At 38.3% G+C, this 27,246-nt stretch overlaps 1 protein-coding gene across 4 annotated transcripts in view; it reads left to right on the top strand.

The window, feature by feature from the left end:
• The window catches only part of RNF19A (ring finger protein 19A, RBR E3 ubiquitin protein ligase), a 61,839-nt gene that overhangs the window by 9,818 nt on the left and 24,775 nt on the right, over positions 1-27,246 (top strand). The window contains exons 1-2 of one of the 4 annotated variants that reach the window (XM_071738060.1): positions 15,350-15,520; positions 16,503-16,605. The exons of 2 other annotated variants lie outside the window; for them this stretch is intronic. The gene's annotated coding sequence lies outside the window, so the exon portion shown is untranslated. Of the gene's footprint in view, positions 1-15,321; positions 15,521-16,502; positions 16,606-27,246 lie in introns of those variants that run through there. One more of the 4 variants, XM_071738061.1, reaches the window with a different exon arrangement.

The following is a 27,246-nucleotide window of genomic DNA, read 5'->3' as shown; positions in this document are numbered from 1 at the left end:
ACTACAGTATTTCCTAAAAGGGTTGGACCAGGTGATCCTTGAGGTCTCTTCCAACCTGACATTCTATGATTATGATTCTATGATATGTACTTGAAGTAACTTCTCTAATGGGCATTCTGCAAAATGATGAATTTTGTAGGTGAAGGATGGCTCAGGTTTTAATAGTGTGTAGAATTCAAAAATCTCCTTGAAGACAAGGAAGGTGCCTGCACGATGTTGGTAGTTTGACTTTGTTTTGCAGAAACCTGGTTAATTGATAATACACCTGATACTGCACTAGAAATACTAGATTCGGATAGGTATGGCTTCTTCAGCAATTTGATGACTTATTTGCCCTGGTTTTGTGTGAAGGATTGCACGTGTCAATAAGGCAAAATCGATTCTGCCATTGCATGCAGTTTTTTGTCATTTTAAAGTTTCATGTCAAATTTTCAAATGTCAAGAAATGCCAGAATTAAGACTGAGGAAGCAGCCGTAGTTCGATCCTAATTTGTGCCTACCTTCATTAAATTAATTATACAGCTGTGGTTTTTTTGATTTCTTTTTCTTCCCTGGAGAAGCATTTCTTGGAATAAATTTTTCCTGTCTGCTGTGAAGTCTGTTTAGGTTTGGGTGGCAGTAAACCAAGTCTCTAGTGCATTTGTTTCCTTTGAATAAGTTTGGAGATGCAATGCAAATAAAGCAGAAGACTGAAAATATTTTCTTCTTGCCTGATGAAGGCATCTGGATCCTGGCTATGTAGTAGCAGTGGTGTTTCTTGGCTTGGGAGAAGGGAGCTTTGGGGAGTGTGTGTACACAGTTGATATTGTAGGTATCTTTGAACATATAATTTGCTGTGTAACATAGCCTGAAATAAATTAAGTTATTGGGTATCTCAAATAAGGCACTTGTAAATAAATACATCCTTAATCATATGCTTAAATATTGTATCTGTTAATAGAAGTAAAATCCATGCTTCTTAAGAGGGATGAATATGGTAATTGACTATTTGAGAGAGATTAGTTTTAACATACCAGTGCTCTGCAACGGCCCATGAGGAAATCAATTCTTGCCTTCTGCATAGCGTTATATATAGTATTTTTAAATTTTATTTTTTAGAGAGGGAGTACAATGACTGAGAACAAAGTAGTAGACCTGGTAAATCTGAACCTTGCAAATATTCTAAGGGGCGAAAGGAATAAAAGCCATAAAACTTTCATAATGCATTTCAGCACTGATTTCCAAACTCCAAGGCTTAATTCTTTGTACTCGAAGTTGTTTCTAATGTAGTTTGTGTGCTGTTTCCTAGCTGTCAAAAATAATAATTGCATTTGTATCAGCAGGTTTGGAAGCTGATTTTAGCTAGTAGCATCTAATAATACTGTGCCATGCTTTGTAGGGATCAACCCTAGGCAGTATGAGCCATGTGCTTATGCAGAGGGTTTTATGCATGTCTCTGGACTGTGGAGGATGAGCTCTAGGGGAGGGTGTACTTTGACAGTACAAGCTGGTTTTGCTACTGTTTTTTTGTGTCACCATCAGTGTACCTTTTTCTGCATATTTAACAATGTTCTATCCAAATCCTAGTCACATTCAGTCAATTACAATTTTTGTTCAGAAGATTTCTTGGGAAGTCTAAATCTACACCCATTCCAATACCTAATCTGATGTCTTTGTCTTTCACTCCAGTCATTTGGGATGTTTCCTCCCTCTTCTACCAACCAGTTCGCTCATCTTTGTAGGCTGTCTTTGTTACCAGAATTCCCCCTGCACTTGTTAGTTCTTTTTCCTCTAATGTTTGTGATCAGCCAATCAATTGATCAGTTATCCTTCCTCATGGGGTGATTTATGAGCTGTATTGTCTCTGTGTGCTGGAGTTCCCAGCTTCCTTCTCTGAACAACAACTCCTGTTGGTCTTTTCTCATTCCACAGTCCCCATTTTTTTCTTAACTTTTTCTCTCTGGCACTCTCTGATGGAGTCTCTGTTCAGCCACCCTGTTTTGGTGCAGACTTCAGTCACCCTTCTGCCAGCTCTCACTTTCACTGGTGTTAAAATTACAACATGGTTCAGGTTCAAAGAAGCTTTTGGAGGGCATGGAGTCCAGCCCCTGCTCGAAGGTTGTTCAGGACCATGTCTAAGCAAGGCTGGACTACATCCATTCTTGTTTTCATCTGCTCTTTCTCCCTGAACACTCTCGTCTCCCTGATTTTAATCCTGCGCTTCCACGGTTGATTAGATTATCTTCTGCATTGCTGTTACTTTGTAGGAGGATCATGGAAGGGGTTTCATAGAATCATAGAATTGGCTGGGTTGGAAGGGACCTCAGAGATCATCAAGTCCAACCCTTGATCCACTACCACTGCAGTTACCAGACCATGGCACTGAGTGCCACATCCAGGCTCTTTTTAAATATCTCCAGGGATGGAGAATCCACCACTTCCCTGGGCAGCCCATTCCAATGTCTGATCAGCCTCTCAGTAAAGAAATTCTTTCTAATGTCCAACCTAAACCTCCCCTGGAACAACTTGAGACCGTGCCCTCTTGTCTTGCTGAGAGTTGCCTGGGAGAAGAGACCAACCCCCACCTGGCTACACCCTCCTTTCAGGGAGTTGTAGAGAGTGATGAGGTCTCCTCTGAGCCTCCTCTTCTCCAGGCTGAACAGCCCCAGCTCCCTCAGCCTCTCCTCATAGGATCTGTGCTGGAGTCCCTTCACCAGCCTGGTTGCCCTCCTTTGGACCTGCTCCAGGACCTCGATATCCTTCCTGAACTGAGGGGCCCAGAACTGGACACAGGACTCGAGGTGTGGCCTCACCAGGGCTGAGTACAGGGGCAATTTTTTCTGGTACTTTGACTATGTATACTGTGAGCCTGATAGTGAAAGGAAGATTCAGTGTGATCACAAGCTGGATCAAGTTCCAAAGACTTCTTGGGAGTTCAAATAAATGCTCTTTGCTGAAAATCAGGTATTCTCTCAATTCTGTAAGCTTGCAAGCTTGGCTGTATTCACATTGCTGGAAGGTTGATGATAGATACACAGGTCAGAATTCAAATTCCAGCCTCAGAGTGTGCTACTGCTAAACCTTTCCAGAGAAATCACTTCAAGTTTTGGATTTATTTTCTTTTCAGAGATAATTTTCTTCATTGGAGTGTGGGGTTTTGGGGCTTAGGTTTTTTTTTTTTGTTATCAGTTTAAGTAGTTTGGTTGAAATAAGAGCTCTGAAGAAGATTTGTATATAACTTTTTAGACCAATTTGCTTGAGGCAGTTCAACACATTTCAAAAGTATCATGCAGCAGTGTTTCTTTTAATGGTACATCTTTGTTTTTTGAAATAAATTACCTACTAAATTGTAAGAATAAGGTGAATCACAAGGCATTTAACTTACTATTTTGGTTTCTGTTTTCAATAGCATGCTTGTATTTTTCCAATTTGACTTAATCTGACTGTCTGCTTACATTCTCCTCCCCCATAACATCTGCTGTTTAACCATAAGGTGCTATATCCATCCTTGCTTTAAGCTTGCTGCTGCCTTTTTTAGGACTGCTCTACTCTTATGTGCAGCTGTAGAGTAAGTTCTGGTAGATGATTGCCTTCTGGGAGTTATTCCCACAGAATAGTGTAGCAAGCTGCTTAGAAGCTTAAGGACAGGGTTCATTTAGCACATAGCCACAGTTGTTTAAAATGTTAAACCTGTTAACACCTCCTATTTATTAATGTCCTGCTCTCGGAATTTACTAACCTGCAGCTATAAATATAATGAAATTAATGCCCTTGCTTCCATTCAGATCTGGACATTTAGCTTCAACCTGTTTTATGGCACTTTAAACTGAATATCTGACCTTATTCTGAAGAGGGCAAGGTGAACCTGGTCTGAATTTCTGCTGCAGGGTGGGTTAACTCACAGCAGAGAGAGCATGGGCAGCTACTAGTATGAATTTAAACCATTTAAGCTGGATCACTAAGGGCTTCATCTGTAGGACTCAAGCTATGTAGTGATACTTGTGAGCGTGGAATCCCTCTGTGCCTGAGCTTCTTGCTCTGGGTATTGGATTGCAGTCCCTTTAGTATTCCAACACTTTAAAATGCAGGGAAATTAACTTTTTATTTATCTACATTCCTGTAGAACCTGTCTGCCGTATTTCTGTCCACACTGAGATGCTTTGTGCATTGTTGGAGGAAATTATATTAAAAGATGAAAAACCTGCAAGCTGCCTGACTGCATATTAATAAAATTCTGTAAATGTCTCTTTCTTTCCCTGCAGAAATAAATTTCTTGAAGTTGTATATAGTTTAATTAGTTTTAAACAATTCCAGGTGTTACTGTTCTAACTAAAGTGAACATGGCATAGTATCTTATGGCATTCTGCAGTGTAGCTTAGTTTCCTTTTTTTTTTTAACTGTCATGTCCCTAGGTATCTTGCCATTTGATTGCAGTGATGCTCAGAATTTTCTTCATTTATTTACATCTTGAAGCAGCACTGTTATTTTCCTGGTACTGTGAAAAATTTGATTTTGGTGAAAAATTTGATTTTACTGTGGTTGCTTTTCTTTTCTGAAGTAGTAAGATAAATAGTAAACAATATGTTCTAGCATGTAACTTAAGGAAATGTTTGAAAGATCTCCTCTGCTGACATAAAGTTCCTTTTTAAGAAACTTGAATAGCTTTTCAATGAAATTATACACCTGCTTCCTCCAATGTATTTGTGTAACTATTTTCCTTGGAACTGTAGGAGGAAATAAATGGCTTCAAATAAACAGTGACACTCCTGACTTCAAAGAACTTCCTTCAAAAGTGAAATAACTTCACTTTCCTTTCTCAAATAAGTAAAAACCAAGCATACCATACCTTGTTACATTTTCTTGTCCAGGTGTGTAAAATCTGTAGTGATTTATGTCTTGGATCCTCTACAGGAAAAGAATTATTAGTATAGGACACCTCAAATTAGGGTATGTTAGAAACATAGTTTATTGGTGGACTTAATAGTGTTAGGTTAGCTCAATGATCCCTAGGGTCTTTTTAAACCTTATTGATTCTATGAATTTGGAAATCATTTGTTGCATTTTTTTCCTCACTTGTTGCTTATCTCTCTTATGGTGATGTAGAAAGAAAAGCTCTCCTTGGAGATGAGCTCATGGGTTGAAAAGAGGCAAACCAGCAAAATTTTTCTGCAGTGATGCTGCAGGGCTGTGTCTTTTCTTCCTCAATGACTGCTTACCTAGAGTATCCCAAAAATAGACTAGATAGCATCTGTTCTCATGCTCTGCTTAACCAGGACATTACTTAAGGAATATAATTAAAACATAATAGTTTTTACTGGCAAAGGCTGCTTAATTAGGATGCCTGTGGATATTTGAGCTTCAAAATAAGCTTATATATGCACACAGATCACATGTTTAAATGTGCTGGACACCCATTTGTTTTCATTTTTTTAACTAGAATTACAGTATTGAATGCTTCTGAAATTGTCTTGTTTAGATTTCACTGGCAGTTCAGTCCTGCAGATCTGATCTGTAAGGGCTGTTTTCCCCATCCTCTTAGGATGCTGAGTGTGTGTGTGTACTCTTGCTGTATTTTCAAAAACTTGATTTTTTTTTTTTTTTCCTTTGGTCTGCTATGAAAACCTTGTATTAAAGTGTGCTCCTTTAATATTACGTTCTGTAATGCAATGCTTTCAGCAGTCTCCTGGAAATAACATAATTTCTAAGATTTATGTCAGTTCAACTCTACTTCACAGTAGTTTTTTGCTATGTTCAGAGAAACATTTTCCAAGTCCCCGATTAGTTAAATATTTTATTCTTATTGACAAGCCAGACCAGGCTTGAATTACATATGAATGCAAGGACTATGTTTTATATACCAAATGTTCTTTCTAACTCAGTAATGGTCTGATGTCCTCTTGGTTTTAATAAGCTTTAGAGTAAAAATAATTCTTTTTAATAGTTGGAGTTGCTACAATATTAGATGTTTTTCTTTAATTCTCTGATTTTGATAAATGTGGACTTCTTTAGATGTTAGATGTAATCAGGGGGGAGTATGGAAATAGGGAATTACTTCAAGCCTATGCTGTAAAGGAATAATAAGTAAGGAAATTCACCTCTGAGCCAGTGTGGTACCCGGCTTAACTGTAGGTGTCTGAGTATCAAAATACTCTTGTTGTATCCCTTGGGTTTTTTTTACAGCCAGCACATGATTGACAGGAAGTCAAATTTCCCCTCTACCTTTAAAACCAAGCCAAGAAAAATCCAAGTCCCTTCCCCAACCCAGACTGGGAAAGGGCAGAAGTTATGCATTGGGCTGGGGAAGCACTTTCATTTCATTTCTTGCAGGTGTCCAGTAAAAATTTTGTAGCCTGGGATTAAGTCACTGAAACAGACCCGAGTCTCAGATGAAAAACATGGAACATGCTCTGAGGGGGTTTTAATAATGCTTCACAAATGCTAAAAAACTGTGCTGTCAGTTTGCTGTAAAATTTAGTTTTAAGACAAAGCCTGTATCTGCTCCGAACGAGTTGTATTTATTTCCCCCTGCAGACTAGCTTTGATTATCGGGGGGGGGGGGGGGGGGGGAATATTTTAGTCTAAAATTGAAATTCAAGTGATTAGTGTGGTATATATTTGGGGAAATAGCCTGGTTCTCTTCTTCTGTCTATGCAATTGGACAGCTGTTTTAAAATGTTCTGACATCCTGAGTCAAAGTTTTTTGACTGACACTATTTTTTTGTGGAAAGGCATTTTCTTGATAAGTGTTTTTCTTTTATTTTTGACATGGTTATTTTTGTTCCTCTTAAATAAGAGATGGGACAGTCTAGAAGAAATGGTGCTCAAGGATGACAGAAGCTTACAGGAAAAAATTATTTCAGAACTTGAGGTTAATTTTTGTTATTGTCATCGTATCTTATTTCTTAACATCTATTGAAGGAAGCGTTAGTGGAATGTAAATGCAGTATCAACAGCAGATCTGTAAACCAGAGGCCTGGAGTTGTTCAAAATAAAGCCTGTTGTGTGGCAAAGCTGGAAAGAAAAATGAAAGGTTTGCTGTAATTTAGCAGTGATGCTTATTTGGCAGCCCTCCCTTCTTTTCTTATCTTGGCTGGTGTTCCATCAGCCAGTGCACTTACATATGGATTGCTTAAATTCCATTTACTCAATAGCCACCTGAGAACATGGTGCATCAGAAAAACGGTGGAAGAGACCTGTGATATGCCATAATAAAGAAAAATACCCAAGTTAGTTTTCCCTTTCTGAACAATCCAGTTATTCTATCATGATTTTTAGATAAATTTACCCACTAAAGTTCCTATAGTTTTAAAAAAGCATTAATCTTATGTAATACCAACAATTTTATGGAGTTTCTTCTTAAGGTTTATTATTTCATGCTGATTCATTTCCTGTTTTTCTGCTAGTGCACTGACAAAAGCAGAAACAAGTATCCTTCAGTTGTTTGTACATCTAGAAAATATGTGGGGTTTTTTTGTATTACCAGTGGCTGTGTGTAGCTGTAAATAATGCAAAGATTAATATAATGCTTCCTTCTGTCAGCATCTGGACATCCACTTGTGTCCCTGGCTAAATGCTGCTTCAAAGCTTCATGTCTCTCTGGGGGGCAGTTCTGTTTAGGTATGAGAAAGATGGGGATAAGTTAGAACTTCTGTTCTTTATAACTTATGAGAACAAGAAGGTATTCAGTAAGATCAGTAGCAAATTAAATATTGATTTTAAAGAAGTATTTTTTGGGCTGTGTTTCATTCATTAGGCTGCTGAGCTCATTACTATAGACTTCCTTGGGGATTCACAGCACTGAGAGAGATATTTCGTATTTATGTGGATGGCAGTATAGAAAGTGCCAGAACATGCTGTCAGGGAAATAAACTTACTTTTCAGATTTGAAAGCAGCCTGACAAGTTAGGAGTTCATGTTTAGGGCATGGAACCAGTGGGAAATGTCTTTTATTCTTCCTCTACACCATGGAGTCTTACATGCTCTGGAGACAGGATCCTGTACTTGTGAAATCAGTGCAGTCGTTCTGGTGAACTTTGAGGGTAGTAATGAATGTTTATTGTTACTCAAATGACAGTGTGGTTTTTCTCATGGTTACTGGTATCTTGAAATGTATTAACATTTTAATATGTTAATACTCAAACACCATAAATCTTAAAAAAATGTAAATTACAGGTTTGTCTTAATGCAGTATGTATTAAAGGCGTATCAAAAGGACATGTCTCACATAAAAGCTAAATCCCATCCCTTTCAAGCAAATGCCTGGAAAAAGATAAGCATTTGCAACAGGGTATTTTTTTCATTATGTTGTAGTCTATATTATAATTCACAAGTTTATTAATTAGGAGACAGTTGGAAGTTTCAGTTTGTAGTTTCCTCTACAAAACATGATCAAATGAAGCAACTGAATAACATTTTAAATTAAATTGATTATAGTAGTGTGGTATTTAAATCTTCAGAATTAGCTTGAGTGATTGTATAGGAGGCTTGGTCTTGTGCATGGTGGGGTCTCAGATAAGGAAGACCGCTTCACTTTGGAGGAGCAAACGTGAGGCCTTCAATCTTTTAAATTCCTTTCATAGTGAGCTTTGCTGTGTATAGATGAAGTTTAATTAGGTGCTTAACTGTAGAAAATTTAATCCAGAAGTATCAACATTTTTCTGTTCTAGTTTATGAAGTTAGTACTGGAAATCTCAAGTTCTTTAGGGTTGTTTTTGTCCTTTTTTTATCAAGTATTCAGCTCTTCTAGGTAGGTAGGTCCTTCAAGATTGGTCTTCCTTTCAGTTTACTCTTGAATGGCATTAAATACCTCCAGGCTACCATTACAGATTGTGCTTTGCTGAGGAGATAAAAGTTTAAGGGTCTTTTCTGCAGTGATGTCAGTCATATAGAGGATATTGTATTGTAAAATGAGCAGTAGGGGGAAATCTTTTGGTATTTGAAAGACTGTGGGGATTTATATGTATGAGGGAGGAAAAAACATGCTTTACTTCTGCACAAAAGGTGATGGGATTCATAAATGTTTTTAAGGATAGCCATGGTGATGAGAGACTGGATTTGTGTGCTATATGGAGTACAGGTGAATGAGTGCAAGGTGTGAGGTTATTGTAGCTTAATGCTTAGTAGCTCAGATGCAGGAGGCTGACAATTCATGCAATTTCAGGCTGTGAGATAAGACACCTTCTCCTCTGTCAGTTGTCAGACTGTTCTGTGTGTTGTCTGAGTTTGGCAAGCCACGTTGTTTGTCTGCCTCAACCTCCTATCTGTGAAATAAGAGCGATGTGTCCTTTCTCTTCCTGCTTAGTTTTTCAAATTTATGCTCTAAATGCAAAGGCACACTGACACATGCCAAATGGATGATACAGTGGAAATGGTCTTGGTAGCTGCTCATTTTGCTGGGACTGCTATCTTCAAGTAAGCAACAAATAACCTTTTTTTGGAGTGTATGGCTGTATGTGTAAACAATACTTGGAACTGACAGTATCTTCTATAAATAAGATTTGTACTTCACATTATGAAAACAGGCATTAAGGTTTTATTATTTTTTTTCAAAATGTAGTTTTTCTGAAATGCTTAAAAATGTTGCAGCCCAACTTGGATTTTAAAACAAACAAAAAGCCACCACCAGTGTTGTTTCTGAGACACAGAGGACAGGTTTCTTATTTTTAAACATGTATTCCCTTGCAGCTGCTGAGGCAGCTGTGATGACAACCAGAGATGGTTGTCTCTGCCTTTCAAGAGAAACCTTGCTCCATTTTTGTTATGAAACTGCAAAGAACCACAGTTTTTTTAGAAAAATGTTTTGAGCATTTTCTTTAAAAACTGGTTGGTGTGATACCTAATTTTCTGAATATTTCACATACAGTCAGGCCTCTTCATCCATTATAGCAATTGGTGAGATTGGCAGACGGGAAAGAAAAGGTAAGTGTATGCCTTGAGGAAGAGTAGGAAGAAAATGCTTCATGCTGGTATGGGGGAATGAAGGATGATGAGGACTGAAACCATCAAAACAGCTGCTGTTAAACTTTTTTAGATCTCTCTCCTTTCTATAATAGCTTTCCCCTATTTCCCACTGTCTTGGGAAGGCCAACAGTGGTGAGAAGCTGCTGGAAGTTCTCCTGGTTCCAATCCCTGCCCCACCTCTGCCAAAGGCTGAGCAGATATGGGGAGCTGGATGTGCCTCTGTGAGTAACATATTGAAGAAAGGGTAAATGAAACAACAAAAACAACAAAAAATAGGAAAAAAGAGACCTGCAAAGCAAAGGACATGAGGAGATGAGAGAGTAATGCCAGAGAAAAGACACCAACCAAGGTCAGTGAAGGAGGGGGAAAGGTGTCTGAGCAAAGATTTCCCCACAGTTTGTGGTGAGATGGCAGCTGTGCCTCTGCAGCCCATGTAGGAGCGTAGTGGAGCAGTCCCTGAAGAAGCACAGTGGAGCAGTCCCTGAAGGACCATGGTGTGGTAAATGTGGATTTGCAGCCCCTGATGTGTCACAGGTGGGCAGACATGAAGAAGCAGCCTGCACAGTGTTGCAGAGAGGGTCAGATGTGGATCTGCAGCTGTGGAGGACCCTGTGCCAGAGGAGGTGACTGTTCCCAAAGCAGCCGTGACTCCATGGGCAGCCCGGGCTGGAGCAGTCTGTGCCTCAGGGACTGCACCTCACAGGAGGGACTCATGTTGGAGGGGTTCCTGAAGGACTCTCTGCCGTGAAGAGCCTCATGTTGGAGGTGGGGGAAAAATGTGAGGAGTCCTTTTCCTGAGGAGGAAGAGCAGCAGAGACAAATTGTGGTGAACTGATCCTCAACCCCCCCTGCCCATTCCCTGTGCTGCTGAGGGGGAGGCGGGAGGAAAGCAATCCCTGCCTGGGAAGAGGAGAAGGGTGGAGGGGGAAGGTATTAAGATCTGGCCATGTTTTCTCTTTCTCCTTGTAGATTAAATTCAGCTTTTTCCTTCCCAAATTGAACCTGTGTGTTTTTGGCTTGTTACTGTAGTTGGGGAATGCAAAGCTCCCTGTCCTTGTCTCAGTTAACAAACATTAAGGTGAATTTTCTCCTCCCTACCCCACAGTAGGGTGGGGGTGAGTGAGTGAGCAGAGGCCTGGTTGGTACCAGCTGGGCCTGAACTGTGACACCCACTATTGTTCCCCTTCTGCCATACGTGTATTTTTGTGGCTCTCAAACCTGAGCATCTGCAGAAGAAAATTATAGAAGGAAAAAAGGGACTGTTCAAAGGCATTGTCCTTTAACCTCTACTAAGTCTGCTCTTGCAGAAGCTTAGATTTATTTCACAATTTCTTGTGTTCCTCCACTTAAATATACTCCACAGCCCCTAACTGGGAAAGCACTCTAGCTGACTGTAGTCTCCTTGAGGGAACATATTCTTCTCTGTTTTTCTCTTTGGCCCATTTATTACCCATTGACCAATATTAATAAAACATGTTGTGGGGATAGAATTTTCAAAGAGAAACTAATCCTAGCAAAGGCTAGCTACATCTTCTTATTTGGTGTTTGCACACTACTGAATTCTATAAAAAGTTGTGTAATGGAATATTTTCATGCTCTAACGGAAAACATTGTTGACATTTAAATCATTATAGACAACAGCCATATTTTTTTGGAGGGTGCTTGGATAAATGCTAGAATGAGGAGCCTGTGGTAGTCTTAGAGTGTCTATGTGATGCTGAGTAAGACCCTTATAGAGTAATTAGGTATTTCTTTTCCTGTATGCTCCTCTTTAGACATTCAGATGTTGATTTGCAGGTAGCTACAGCTGTCAATGCTCACTGTAAGTTTTGTACCTATGCAGTCCTGTACTGACACAAAACAGCCTTACAACTTTGTCAGCCTGCAATATCTTAATCTTCTATCAGGTGGCAGTTTTAGCCTTGGTGTCTGATTGCCATTTTGTAAAAATAATCTTCCATAGCAGAACTATTAGGAAGACTTCACAGGAGTACTCTGAAGATTGATTTGTTAATGTTTTTGAAGCCATTAGTCTGGGGAAAAGAGCTTATGGAATTGTGTGGTATTGTATAATGTTGCTTGAAAGCAAAAAATGCACAGTACATAAGGTACAGGGGCTCGTTCAATAGGGAAATTAGAAATAGCCATTCATGGAATAAGGCCATCTCCAGGAAAATCAGTATGTCTGTGTTATCCTATAGGAAGTTTAGAAGCCAGCCCTGGTCTTTAGGATACTTCCATCTGTCTTGGTGCCCTTCTTCTGAAGATTGGAATTGGCTGCTTAGAGCACTAAATGGTGTCCAAAGAGCAGTAGTCTTTTATATTCACTCACTAGAGTTCACCTACCTGGTTCTATACTCACAGCTTGTCTGTGTAGTAAGCAGCCAGTTGTGTGGGTGGGAAGCAACTGGTTCCACCTAATCTACACCCTGGCACTTGGTTATCTTGTGGAGAGGAGATATCCTGGTATCCCTGAAAGTGGTGACAGTGATCCAGCCATCATGTGATGAGACTGGACCAGCATTTGCATTGTCTTCCAGTGTGTCAGCCACACAATAAAGTGGATGGATGGGGGATCCTTAATTTTTGAGCACTCAAGTGTGCATTGTTTAATGCCCAGACAGTTCTTGATGTAGTTTTGTGTCTCTGTTATCCATGGAATATTTAATAATGTTGTGTGTAAGAAGCAGGTAGCATATTAATTGGGGCAAGGACTTTTGGGGGGGGCAGAACAATAACATTGTGTCTTTCTTTAACCACATTAGCACTTGTGATGTGATTGTGTCAGTCTTGCTATGCACTTCATGCCAGAATGGTTGTATGGAACTTTTATATAGCAGAGTTAACTACAGTATGGGAAATACTTGATTCTACACGAGAAACATTATCTTACTTAATACAAAAAATTATTGTTCTGGTTCCCAGAAGATGACTTTAAGCTCCACTTTATTGGTGTATCTTGATACTCTAGAAAAATATAAAAAGGTTAGGAAAGGTGTTCTTAGTAAGAAAGTTAAAGTGGAGTTATCACAAATGCTGGGGCAGTGATGTAATCCAAACTTGCGTATTTATTTCCTTCTTTGTTATCAAGGCAAACATAAGGAGGGAGTAGAAGATGTCTTGTATACAATTAATTTTACGCCATGCTAAGAGTACCTGATGAAAAAAAAAACCTGTACTTTTTTTTTCTTACTTTCCTGAGAACAATTTGTGTCACATGCTCCCTGCCTTTCCATAAACAATATTGCATCAATCTGCCAGTTGTAGAGACTTGAGACTTCTCTGAGAGCTTTCACTCCACCCATTTCATATTTCTTCTTCCTGCTTTTCCTCTCCCTGATTCTGTCTCAGCTACATAATCCTCACTAGGATTGTTGTTCTAGAGCTGACTCTGTGATTGGACATTTGGAGAATATTAATAGAAAGGAGAGGGGTTGTACTCAGACAGGGAAACTTAAGTTTTAACAGCTTGCTAACTGTTTCTGACACAAACTCTTGCCTGTTCCATTGAAAAGTTGCAATGTAGAAGGAGCTGCTGTAACATCTCTAATAGGGAAATGTGATCAGATATGAACTCCAGTTATATCAAAATTTAACTTTAAACAAAGCAGTATCGTTTTGAATGTGGCTGTTATCTTCCCAGTAGGGAACAATGTCAGCCTGACCAGCAGTTGTATAAAAGGCTGTTCTGGGCATAAATTTCAGTTTGAGTTAAGGCTTCTTGCTAGTGTAAATAAATAGTAACGGTCTTGTGATGTGAGACCCAGCAATTCCTTTTGGACATAGTTTTGTGACATGTGGGTTGACTTGGCAGAACGTTTTTTCTAGCTTATTTGCATTTATTATTTATGTTCTCTACTTGTTTCAATGTTAGAAATTCCTTTCGGTTTGCCTTGGCATTTCTGCTTCCTTAAATTCCATTGCACAGCTCAGACAGTTCTACAACTGTGTTAGCTACAAGGTGATGATTTGCTTTTGCCGGGTGACAACAGTTTTGCTCTTCTTCTAAGGAGGATTCTTTAATAATACCAGTTAAAATTTTGAGGCACAATACTTCTGTAGCTGCATGCAATTTTAAAAGAGTAAGGAATCATTTATGTTCCTTTGATCAAGTATTCAATAGCTTTCACTTGGTAGAATGATTTGAGGATGCATGCTGAACAAATTACAAATAAAAATGGTCAGAAATAGTGACAGCAGAGGAATTATTGTGAATACTTTTACTGATAATGGTGATCTCAAGAGGTGTGGGCAGGAAAAAGACTTCAGGAAAAAAGGAAGGAAAGAGCAACTAAAAACTTGAAAACTGAAAACTCAGTTTTTGATTATTTTTTTTTTCTTTAATGCAGAGTTGAGTAATTGCTTAAGAGAGTAGACTATAAACCTTTTACTAAAAACAGACTTTATATACCAGAAATATTTAAAAATTGCCATTTTTAATGGCAATTTTAAAAATTGCCATTTTTTGCCAAGTATCTTTATTTCTTGGAGTATCTACTGTTTTGAATCACAGACTTGAAGCTTCTAAATAATTAAATTCCTATTTTAACAACTTACCTGTGTTAAAGATGTGATTCACATGTCTCACTTCTAGACTATTAGATCTTTTTTGTATGCCTTATTTTTCATGTATAGTTCTTAAATTTCAAAATAACTGAAGAAGGTAATCCTTTCTTTGTACAGTGGTAACAGATGTGTAACTGAGGTTTTTGCAGGGCACTTCCATTCTTCAGTAACAGTGATAGGGCCTGCTTTATTCTCTGTTTTGGCACTGTTTCAGCATATGATTCATTTTTGTCATGCCAGCTGAGCAAGGAAACCACACACACGTTGCAGTGTCACAAGGTTAGAGAAGTATATTTCAAATCAAATACAAAACAGTCATCAAGGATAGTTATTCATTCTGTGGAAGTTTCATCTTGTGTTAAAAGGCAGATTTGGGGCAAAAACTTCTGAATCTCTTGCACAGATGTTTCACCTTCGCTGTTAGGTGGTTCTGTAATGCCTGAAGAATGAAACTGGTGATAATGCTCCATTCTTGAAACTTCAAATAGTTTTGAAGTTTGTTTACCCTGCCTGTTTCCTCCTTCCCATCCCCCCAAGAAAACTTACTCCATTTTTTGAATTTGTTTCAAACAAAGGAAAGGTCTGGGTTGAGATAAGAGAACAGGATTTATACCTGTGTAGGAATCCTTACAGCTGGGGGGAAGGAAGCTGTGATAGCTGGACTTTACAAAGAGCAACTGGCACTGTGCAGGTATTTTGTATTGATCTGGTCTTGCTGGGACATCTCAAATGCAAATACAGGTTTGTCCAGATCACAGTCCACTGAGTTGGAACAGGATCTCTTAGTAATGTTCGATAGTGTCATCAGGTCATCTAGAGACAGACACAGCCTTTTTGTGAATATGAAACTTGAAGCTCTTTGGGGTTGGTGTTCGTTCACATGTCAACATCATCTCTGGTTTGTCTGGGTTCTCCGTCAGACACTCGTTTTTCTCCCAGAAGCTGATTTTTGTTCAAGAACCAAGTCATGCTGTCAGTGGCTGTGGAAGCTAAATGTCATTATGTTCATGTGCAGGTTTGTAAAATCCATGTTTTACATCTGTTTTACCTACTGCTGTCCTCTTTGAGGGTAGTTTGTTTTATGCAGCACTCTCTGTAAGTCAGGTAGAAGCCTTAAAAAAAATGAGGAGCCTTTAATTACAAACGTGTATGGGTAGCTGAGCGCAAGGTGTGAAGGTGGCTCTGGGGTCCTTGAGCAGGTGACTGTGAAAGGCCTCTTGTGTACTGAGGCTCTGTGACATGAGCCATTACCTTTGTGAACCTTCATGGCTGTGTGGAGCTTACCCAGAGTGAATGTTACTGAGTAAAAATTCAGAATGGTCCTGGTGTTGGATCAGAGCAGAGGTGACCCCCTCTGCAAAGGGTTGTGAAAAGCTGAACTAATAGAAGCTTTTGTATTATTTTTTGAGATCTTTTTAGTATTATTTTTTGTTCCTCAGAGAGTCAGTGTGAGGTACTGTGCCACCGCCATGGATATGGTGTCTGCAGGCAGTTTCAGGAATTCCTTAAGTGATCTGCAGAGTATACAAACTGTTAGCTTTGGCTCCACTTTCTGCTTTTAGGATAATTCAAACGACTGTTTCTTACTTGAGGCATCTGTTTTGATGGAAAAGAAGACAAATGCACTGCTGTCTGCCCTTATTCTGTCTGGGTCAGGCTGCGTGGCCCCAAGGGACAAGGTGTGCTGAGGGATTGCACTGCTTTCCTCCTGAGCCCATGTGCTGTGACCGGCCGGGAGGACACGGACCTTCGGGACACAGACCGGGCAGCGGGCTCTGCCTCTGCTTTGTCTGGTTGCTTCAGCTTCAGCTGACCTCTTTAGCTCTTGCCACAGCTGCTTTGTTTCCTTCCTGGCTCTCGCTCATACAGAGAATTTACCTGAAGCCAGAAAAACGAGCCAGTCACATGGAGAGACTGTGCCTGATGCAGCTGTAGTCTGGGACAGAAAAACTGAATTTGTCCTCCCCTTTTTCCTACTCTCCTGCATTTGTTTTCAGATTAATGAATCCAGCCTCGGAGTTACGTTAAGTCGCCGTTGTGCTGTGTAACTGCTTCCAAAGCATCTGTTGGCAAGAAAACTTTGACGTCAGCAAAATTAGGGTGAGGTTTTGCTTTGCGCACATTCAGTCGCTCTGGTTGGTGTGGATGATGACATGTTGGAACTGAAGCAGGGCTGGGGAGGGGGAAATAATCATTGTGAATGGTGTTTGTAGCCTGCTACTCAGTGTGTGTATCTTTTGTGGGTAGAAAATGTACTTGAGGAACTATATATTGCCCCTTTGTGTATTACAGACATTTCAGATTATTTTGTAAATATTTGTGTCTGACACTCTTGGTTTGCAGGATACTGCTTTTAGCTCTTTAAATGGTGATTACAGAACAGTTCTTTTCTGGTGTTTTCTGGTGTACTTTCCAAGTAAAGATATTTTTCAGAAGCAAACAACATGTATTGCTCAAGGATTTTTTTTTTTTGTCTCCACTCTTAATACTAGGTTTACATAAGCAAAAAGGAAAGAAATCGGTAATCATCTACTGCAGTTTGAACTTCATAATGATTAACTTGCAAGTAGAAAGAAAGCAAGGTTATAAAGCCACTGTATGGATTTATGATCAGCCTGAGAAAGTGGTATTATTTCTTAAAGACAGAGGGTCAGGTTTTGTTATTGCTGATTAAACAAATATCTTTGACTTGGAAATAAAGATGAAAGCCTGTGTGTTAGATTCAATTTAAGATACTCATCTAAGATTTGTCTGGATGAAAACAGCTCAGGAGAGCTATATTTAAGGCCATCAGAACAGAACTGTGGGTGTCACTGTGACAGGATTCAGAGTCAAGTTGGAGGATTGCAGCTGATTTTAAAAATAAACAAGAAGCTATTGTAGCATTTACAAATTATTTCCTCCGCTTTTTAAAAGAAAAACTCATCCTGACATTTGAGGACTACATCTCAAGGTTTAGGCTAACAAGTACTCTTGGCCTGAGGCAGCATCTTGTGTACTAATTCAGTTTAGCAGTGGTTTAGGAAGCTTTAAAATCTGACTTAAGGTGTTGAGGATTTTTTTTAAGTTTTACCAAAAAGGGTATAGTTGAAGGCATATACTAGTGTTACTATTTAAAAACCTCAAAGTATGGTTTTACCTCAGAACCTGAAATAACAGGTTTGTTTGGAGACTATAATTATAAAGTGTTTAGCTCCTCTAAATAATAGAGAAAATAAGCACAGTAGCTTTTCTAGGAATTGCATTATACTTGCTTCTTTATTTTGTGCCTGTAATTGTTTGAAAGGGGTGATGTCTCACAATCTGTCAAACAAAGGGGCTTATCTAGTCTTTCCATAATTGTGTAGAAAGAGCTGTTTACAATAATGTTGCAGAGGAAAAAAAGTAACATCAAAAAAGTGTTTTTAAAGATGTGTTAGGATCAAGTTGAGTTTGCATGTGTAAGTGGGGGGGTGGAAAAGGAAAAAATTGCTAGGGAAAAGGCTTTGAAATCCCTCCTTAAAAGCATGAGGGCAGATGAGTTAAATTTCAGAAGTACACCCTTTGTTGCCAGTCCTGGCAATGGAGATGTAGTTTGCTAACTTAAAAGCCATGGAGGAAATGGACTAGTACAGATGCATCTTGACCCACATCTTTTTTCCTCCATCCCAACAGTCTCTCACTGAGCGCCCCACTAAGCACTGCTCAGCACTCCCCATTTGTCAGAGGAAAATCACTGTAGGTTCCTTGCATATTTTAAAAAAAAATTGTATTCTGCTGTTAAATGAATTAAGCACAGTGGGGAATCTCGAAGTTTTTTTTTGTTGTTGTGGTGAATCCTTTTTTTTTTTTTTTAAACTTTTGGTGTGAAGTGTTCTGACAATCCAGAATGTTGCAGGGTGTCATCAGCACCGTGTGACCCAGACATGCAGCACTGTAAGGTCTCTGGCTAATACACAGTGGCTTGCAGAGGAATCACCAAATTCCCCCATGTTGCTTCTTGCTTGGATGCCATTAAAAAAACAATGAGGACTAAGCAAGTTTCCCAAGAGTAAGTCTTTAAAGCCACGGGTTGGTGTTTTTGCAGCAATTTTTCTACCCATTTGAAATGCCAGTTTTTTGGATAGAGAAATACTGCTTATCCCCAGTCTGTGTTACAGTTACACTGCATTGCTGTCAGTGAAAAACTTTTGGAAAACACTCGCATCAACCTGGCTAAATCCTGATGTGTGCTGACATAGTTTATTTTTTGGTGCAATGTATGATGTTGCACGTAGAATAACTGTGCTGGCAGAATAACACTATTTGTTGCCATATATTGTATTTCCAGCATAGATACAGCATCAGATGTATTTCTAATGACAAATATTCAGCTTTTTCTTGCTTTGTGCTTTTTCACTAGCATTTACACTGTTTATAATGCTAGTGGAGCCTGTGTGTAAAGACTGCTAGATCATTCCCCTTTTCTTGCATTGTCTGTGCTGAATGGGCTCTTATCTTTTCAGCCTGGTCTTTTTATTTATTTGGTTGCTTTTTTCTTTATTTATTTTCAGTGGAACCTGTAGAATCTTTTCCACTATTTTTTTTCCCCCAAAGATGTGTCAAGATTGAACTTTTCACCTCATGTATTCATAAGCAAAGATTTGTGTGTTTGATGGCTGGTTGGTTTATCTTTACCTTCCTTTTCTAATGTTCTCCTTTCATTCTACATCAGGTTCAGCTGTGAGATAAGTTTCATGGTACTTCTGCCATTTCCTGACGCCAATGGTTTTTCTGGAGGCAGTGTTTCCTGTCTGGAAGTTAGAAGCAGTGTTTCTGGCAGGATGAAGTATTTTTGTTTCCCTGTCTAGACCCTGTCTTTGTTTTTGTCTCTTTTTCTCTCAGTTGATCATTATACTTTGATCTTGATTTGTATTTGAAATTGCATCAGTTTAACTGGAGCTATGATTAAACAAAAAACAGACTCGGTGATTTCAAATACATCAATGCAGTTTTCTTCAGTGATCATACTGACAGAATAAAGCAATAGGCCAGGCAACAGGAGAATTGGTGTTTTTATAGTAGGTTTTGTACCAGTATTGCTTTTTGAGTGAACAGGAAGGGTTAGGTCTGCTGGTGTAACGTTTTACCTGACCTGAGGGCAATTTCAGGAGTTAGAGCATTTTAGCTATAGCTGAGGTCAGAAAACGCTGTCATAGTTCCAGTCTCTATCCTGACTTGCACCTGCTAGAATGGGCTGATTTGGATTATTCACTCAGTCACCCACGTTTTTCTGAACGTTTTGTATTGAATTATATTTACCAAACTTCTGCTATGAAAGCTTATCTCAAGACTCCTGTGCAGTAGCTGTTCAGTTCTCAAGGGCTGAGTTACTGTCAGCTTACAGTGGTTTATTAAGTTGCTGTGAGTTGTCACAAAAGCTTTCAGTATCAGTGACCACGTTCTTACCAAGGTAATATAGCCTAGCTTCATTTCACTGAAAGAATTCAAAACTTTTTTTTTTACTTGCTCCCTTTTAGTTACTTTAATTAGTCTGCTTTGTAAGTTTTATCTGTATCCATTTTGTTAATAAAACTGGTAAAATAGCACGAGAGGGTTAAAAAGTGATACGAGAATAGTTGCCAACAGTTCTTTGAGGTAGAGCTATTTCAAGATTAATGTATGGGGGGTGTGTTTGTTGTTTTGTTTTGGTTTCTTTTCCTTTTTTCTCCCCTGCTCTGAAACTAGAGGTCAGTTACACCAGAGGAAAAAAAAAGCTGGAAGATGCTGCCAGTCATCTGGTCAATAATATCTTAGCTCAGTGCAAGACAGAAACCCCTGGCTCTTGCTGAATTTAAGAATCGATAAGAGCCAGGAACTGAGATCTGTTACCTCTTATATATTCTCCCCCAAGCTGTTCTCCATGGTATGCTGTTCAAATTCCATCTGTGTGCTCTCTCTGAAGCTCTTGCTCTCATCTCAGATCCCTCTATTGCAATAATTTTCCTACCTTCTATCTTGGAACATTTTATGTAGTTTGTTTTTATAGTCGGGAAAAATTTAATGCTTGCTTGAAAACAAAAACTTTTTGGGATTCAGTATGTTGTCCTTACTGTTTGATTAGACAAAATTACAGACCTGAAATTACATCTGGAAATCTGTGAGTCTTGGCTATTTTCATTTTGGAGCAGTTTTTCTGTAGGAATGATCTCAGCATTCAGTTGTGTTGCAATGTTTTCCACTTGCAGAATTGGTGACAAAGCAGGATCTTCTGTTATTTCTCTAGTGTATATATTTACTCTAATTATTTTGCAATGTATAGTTTGGAATAAAAAGCAGCTGCAATGAATTCCAAGGTATCGTTCAGGAGTAGTTTCAGAGAGTTCAACCAAAATAAATATAGATCTAAAAAACTCTGAAAATTTGCTTTGGGATATTTGCTATTTCTGTTGCCAGATAATTTACTGTGTTTCATTTATACTTCTGTTAAGACCACATGGATGTAGTGTCTGGATCTGTTCATATAAGTGTTCTAATGAAGAGAGAATTCAGAACTAAGTTCCTTAGTTCTTTTATGCGGGCTGATGGATGATTAAGATTTTAAAATCAGAAATTACAGTGCATTTTTATTTTAGGGTTGGGAAAGATTTGGATTTATTGGAGTTTTTATTTGTCTCAGGCTATTCAGGCATTTTTTTGTCAATGGTTTGAATGATTTGTTCATACAGGTCAGCTTTACATTTGTGTATATATAAATAAATCTCTCCACAATATTCAGAAGTGACCATCATTGCACAAAGAGAATTCCCATCACTTATATTAAAAAAAAAATAAAAATTGTAGTGTGAGGATTTTAATGCTTAAAGGATTAAAATAATTAAAAGTTCTTCATCCATACTGGGTTTCTAAGACTGGATTTTGTTAGCTGAGTTTGTTATACATTTGCTGAGAGTAATGCACCACAGTGCATAGCATAAGCCTTTGCCACAGCAATTGAGTGCATGTTTAAACCAAGACTGCTCTGCTTAGTTAGATAAGGGAAAATTCATCCTGTTAATCTTATTTTCAGCAGATGCAGGCTTGGAGATTCACAAATAGAAAGCATTTATCTACTCAGTTCTTAGCTTTGGTCAACTGATGCACTCAATATATCCAAATTTAATGCTGTTGGTTTGGAAAATTAACATTTTTAGAATTTTAACAAAAGAACAGTGTGGGCATTTTAGTGGATCTCCAGCTTCTTGTGGCTGACCTTGCTTGTGAATGTGTTGATGAAATCTTCTACTGAGCATTTGAATTGTAGAGGAAGAGATGTTGCTTCTAAGTAGTTTTGTTTGATGATGGTGTGTTCTTTCCTCTGGGGTTTGAAAGGATGGTGACCAAAAAAAAAAACCAATCCTTCCAAACTTGGGGGGTGACGCTTTACTCCCTTCTTTATAAGCATTATTTGCAAGAGGAACAGTTTTGCTTGAGTTGGCAATCAGTGGTTCAAAGACTTTCAGAATGAGTTGAGCAGCTTGCAAGACTTCCTAATAGCAGCTGTCATAGACACAATACAGGATGTATTGCACATAAATTCATAAATTTCTAAGGAAGCAGTATAACTTTTTTTTTTTAATACACTGTTGGAGATTTTTCTAGCTGACAGGATTGGTTTGTCATGTCCTGCATATCATTGTGAATGTTAAACTAGAACATTGTATACCAGTTAACTTTTGGCAATTATGCAGTGTGTACTGTGCAGGCTCCAGTGTATTTTAAGCACTGTCAATCTTTTGATTTTAGAGCACAGTCAGTCTGACTGTCTCAAGCTTTGAGCCCAAGTGTGTTCATAGTCCTTCTGTTTGCTTCATTGTTTTGCAAACAATATTGCTTTGTTCAGTAAGTGAAAATAGAACTTCCAGATAATTGACACAGGACTTCAAGGAAGAATGAAGTGCAATCAGAATAAACTGGGACATGGTAACAGCTCAGTATTTAGCCTTTTAAGATATTAAACTGCCTCACAAGTGCTTTTCTCTTAAGTTCTTTTGTAGTAGTGTCTGTGAATATCAAGTTTTTTGTAACATGATTTAGAATATGGAGCAATATTTTATAACTTTATTATTACAAAATTGCTTGGGAAAACTATAGTTTTACTTCAATATTTTTGAAAGATACTTTGAAATATTAATCTTTTTCTTGCTTTACTGTATATCCCACTAAGTGCAGATTAACAGCTGAAAAGAAAGGCTTTATGTGATAAGGGAATTGCTCTAACCTTTTGTCTGCTTTTGGTAGCTAGTAGTAGACTTCTGTTTAATTTTTACAAGGCATTACATAGTGTCTCTAAACTGATCCTAATTATATGAAGACTTACCTGAAGTAAATCAACTCTGCATTATAGAAGCTCCTGTATGTTAAAACAAGTCCTTTTGCTCCTGGAAGATCCTTTGTTTCTCATTCAGATCTGGTCTAATGGCCTAAGTTTGTCAAGCTGGCTCATCCCTGAGAGTTCAGCTGCTTTTCAGTTTAGGGGATAAGGGCCCTACTCTGTTCTGCTTATCAGTTCTGATACAGGCAAGTCCCAGATCTTGTCAGCACCTTCACTGAACCTGTTGCAAGCTCCAGTGTGAAATAAGTGAGTGAATGCTTGGTACAATACTTTGCAGGCAGCTCAACTTCTAGTCTGCTGAATTTGCATAAATAAAAAATGTGAAATTTTTTTCACTGAAGCTCTTCTTCTCTTATTAAAACATGGTATGTAAAGTTTGAGAGTTGACCTGGCAGACTTCTAAAGGTTGTGAAAAACTTGGTCAGTTGTGGATTTGGGAGTCCTCTATTTTTGAAATAATGACCTCTGTGCAATTATCAGTAGTCCATTGTAAACCCAAAGAAATGAGAGCCTAATTAACTAAATGCTCAAGTAATTTTAACTCTGCAAAAGTTCTACTACTGGTAAAAGCAGCTCTGGTAGCTTTCCTAACAAATGGTCTTTGTGCTTTTAAGAGAAGCATTCACATGTGTGACTCTTAGAACAAAGCTGGACAGGGAAATAAAGATACCTTCCTGCAAAAGTGCTTGAAAGACAGGAATTACTTTTGGCTTTGATTATTTCATACAATGTAAACTACAGTAACTGTGCCCTCAGTTTTAGTAGACAAAGCCATGATGATGTAAAATTTACATGAGTATATTTTAAAAGTAGTTTTACACAGCTCAATTTGAGTTAAATCAATTATTGGGGTAACTTTGACTTTAGAATATACCAGGGTGCAAAAATGTAACAAATCACATATGTAAGATATTGCTTAATATTTGATCTGGGTTTAAAAGCTTAGGTCTTCTGATACATATTTGTTGAATTTCTTTATAGAATAACCTGTTCTGTTTAGTCAAAGCAATACCAACTCCTTAATTTCACATTTTATTGGAAATTAAGATTTGAAAACATAAATGCTCTCCAGACAAATATTTTTACAGTCTAGAAACATTATATGGAAAATGTCACTAATCTTAATTTTAGTTTTTGAAGAGAAGTACACCAAAGGAGTAGTCCTGAGTGCATTGTGGTAATTGCTGTAATTAAGCATTTCACCTCTGCTGCATTATGTGACCTTTAAAAAATTCTTATTTTTCATCCAAGTGTATATACAGGTTCTGCCAGGACCTTGTTTTGATATAATTTCCATTTGTTTACTTCCAAGTGGTAACATGTTGGTTCTGTTTGATCTAAATGATCTGCAATTAAACCAAATAACAGTCCTAGCTTGTTGACATTGTGCATTGGGGTGTGTATGGTGGGTTTTTAATGGGATGCAGTGCTACAGGAGCATGTAGCTGTTGAAATTTTTAAGCTCTTTCAGGCCTTTTCTCAACTCATAGTGATGACAGATTTTTAGCAGAACCTGAGGTATGTGTAAAGCGAGTAGGGGTATATTCTTTTAGAAATCCTCAGACAAAAGTGTTGGGGGATTTTCCCCAGTTTTAAAACTATTTTGGGATTAATTGATGTTTTTATAAAACTGTGCCCATGGAAACGGTAAACTTGATCGTGGTTTTTAAATCCTGTATGTTGGTATTTAATTTAGTAGCTTAAGCTTTTGCATACTTATTTTATTCTACTATCTTACAGTTCTTACACTATAGATAAAACAAAGAGTAATGTGTGTTTGATGCCTCTTTCAAACATTTGGAGATAACTGTTAAAAACATTGTAGCTTAGAAATCCCAGGACACTGTGGGATCACAATAAGAGATCTTTATTGGAAGAGGGAAGCAGAAATGTATTTCAGATCTGTAGGTGCATTGCTGGTAGATGAACTTTAAACTATGGGCCTTTTTTGTTACAGCTCTCTTTAAGATGGAGCAGTGCATACCAGGAAGCTGCTATGGAGGATAGATGTTGGAAATTACAGATGTCATAGAAGGGGACTTAATAATCAGTTTTAATGAAGAAATAGCTTTTGATATGCTAACACAAAGCCAGTATTTGGCTAAATTGTCAGGAGATGTGAATGCCTAGAATGCTGAATGTCCATTTGCAACTGGAAAAGTAAAAATTTACCATATAAGCATCATTGGCATTAGGGGGAGCGCTGAAGAGCTTTAGTGATGATGTAGCTACATTTACCTTACGGTGGGGTTTTTTTTTTTTTCCTTTCCTACATGAATCTTCAAGCCTGCCTTCATTTCGCAAGTATGTGTGGAGCTGCTTGTCTTGATGGCAGAGGCTCACGTGTTCATTGCTCCTGCACACCAGGTGTAATGGAAAAAGAGGCAGCATGGTGAGATTGTGCTTCTGGTGTGTGTGGAGGACACTTAGGAACACAGGGAGTGAATGTCCCCCAGCAGCTCGCTTACGGAAGTAGGGCTTTATATCTCTCTTCTTACAAAATCAATAGGATTATACTCAGCTGCCCTAGTGCATATCTGAGAAGTTTTGAAATTTGTAAGATGAAACAAGCAAAGGCTGCGTCATGGAGAGCCATGCTAGAAGATATTTTTCACCCCAGTCACCTTTAAGTTGAAAACTTAGCCCTTTGCAAGATTATTCCCCTTTCCTTTCCCTCCCCTTCCACTATATGGTCAGCAATAGTATTTACTTAAAGCAGCGTGGCCAAAAAGAATTACAGAAGGAAAGGAACTTGATGTTAGTTTCATTTCCTTGGAAAATAGTTCAGAATGGATTAGCAAAGGAACAAATAGCAGTTAATTACTCACATGAGTCACGTCTGCAAAATGTCATTTGTGCTTTTGAAAATGTTCAGATGACAAGGTGTGTTTGTGCTGTGGCAACTGGTGTTTTGTGGTAGTCTGTAGTGCGAGGAGAATGCAAAACACGGCTGGAATTTGGATTTGTGGCAGGCCTTTAGGCATGGCAGGAAGCCAGAACCATGGTCTTTCTGTAGTCAGTAAGTGCTTTTGAGGAAATGTTGAGGACAGTGGTGAATTTACAGATCTGTATGGTTTTCTTTCAGTTTTTTGTGTTTGCTTGTTTGGATTTTTTGTGTGTGTGGTTTTTGTTTGTTTTGTTGTTTTTGTTTTTTGTTTGTTTTTACACCTTTGCTGCTGCTCCTGTTAGTTTCTTCTGTATGTTGACAGAGTTTACACTGGCCAGTGAGAGTGGTGAACTTGCAATGAATGCTGCCTCTCAAATATCAGCTTCTTCATTGTTATTACCATAATTGTGTGTCTCGCCTTGTTTCAGGTCTTTTGATTTCACAGCCTCATTTTTCACACAGCAGATCTCCTTTATGTGGACACATTGTTACTGGAATAATACAAGGCGTTGTGTTCTCTGTCTGTACAGAATCCATTTTTCTTTCTTTTTGTCAGCAAAAATATGCAGATGCTGTGTTGGATTGGGCAATACGAGAACTGGCCAATGCTCCATATTGCATTAGTAAGGGCTTCTATGATTTTATAGAGCTCTGACCATTAGTAGCATTGTAACATTTGTCTTCATTTTTTCCTGTAATAAATCATCTGCTGAATCTTTTCACTTCAACAAAGTAATCTTTGAACGTCACTAAACCGACAAGCCAAAATTACTGTATAAGGAAGAGTGTGGCTTTTACAAGTAGTTTATGCATTTAAATCTTGAGGGCATAGTTTATGATTGCCTGAAATAACTGGCAACTTCTCAATTCAAAAATCGTGACACTTTAACCATATTCTTTAGAAGACTGATCTATTTCTGACATTACTTGCCAGATTCCATTGTGCAAAGAGAAATATAGGATGTACTGTTCACTTTCTTTAGAGCATGGGAGAATCTTTGTTTGTTTAAAGAAAGAAAAAACACACAGTACAATTGGTTCATCACCAGAGCTGCTATTTCTTGATTTTTTACATCTGTTGGAACTGGCAAAAATGCTGTGATACGCATTCTTTCCTCTCCAGAGAAAGGGAGGAGGGGAAGGTTTGTAGTCATAGGGTTGGCTGTCTTTTCTGTGTTTACTTCCTACTTTTTGTTAAAGTAAAAAATAAGACACAGAACCAAACCAAGATTACAGTCTGAAATGAATGCTTTGGTTGCTCTTCATGTTGTTCATGGACTCTGCTGGCTTGAGGGGGAGTGGCACTTTCCACTGTTCTGGTAGTATCTATGTGAACATACAAATGTTACTAAGTTTGTAATTATCCTAATGCTTTCAAGGTTGTTATTGCATTTCGAGACACAAACTTGTCAGCCATAAGCTATAGGATTTGTGTATCTATAGTATATTTCTCTTGCTCTCTACCAACTGTATGTATCAGTGATACATCATGTCAACAGCCTGGAAAGCAGGTTGTTCCTAT

Source organism: Heliangelus exortis, chromosome 2, assembly GCF_036169615.1.
Source record: "Heliangelus exortis chromosome 2, bHelExo1.hap1, whole genome shotgun sequence".
NCBI classification, from domain to species: Eukaryota; Metazoa; Chordata; class Aves; order Apodiformes; family Trochilidae; genus Heliangelus; species Heliangelus exortis.
Note: the sequence above shows the minus strand (reverse complement) of the source record. Positions and strands in the feature narration are given on the sequence as shown.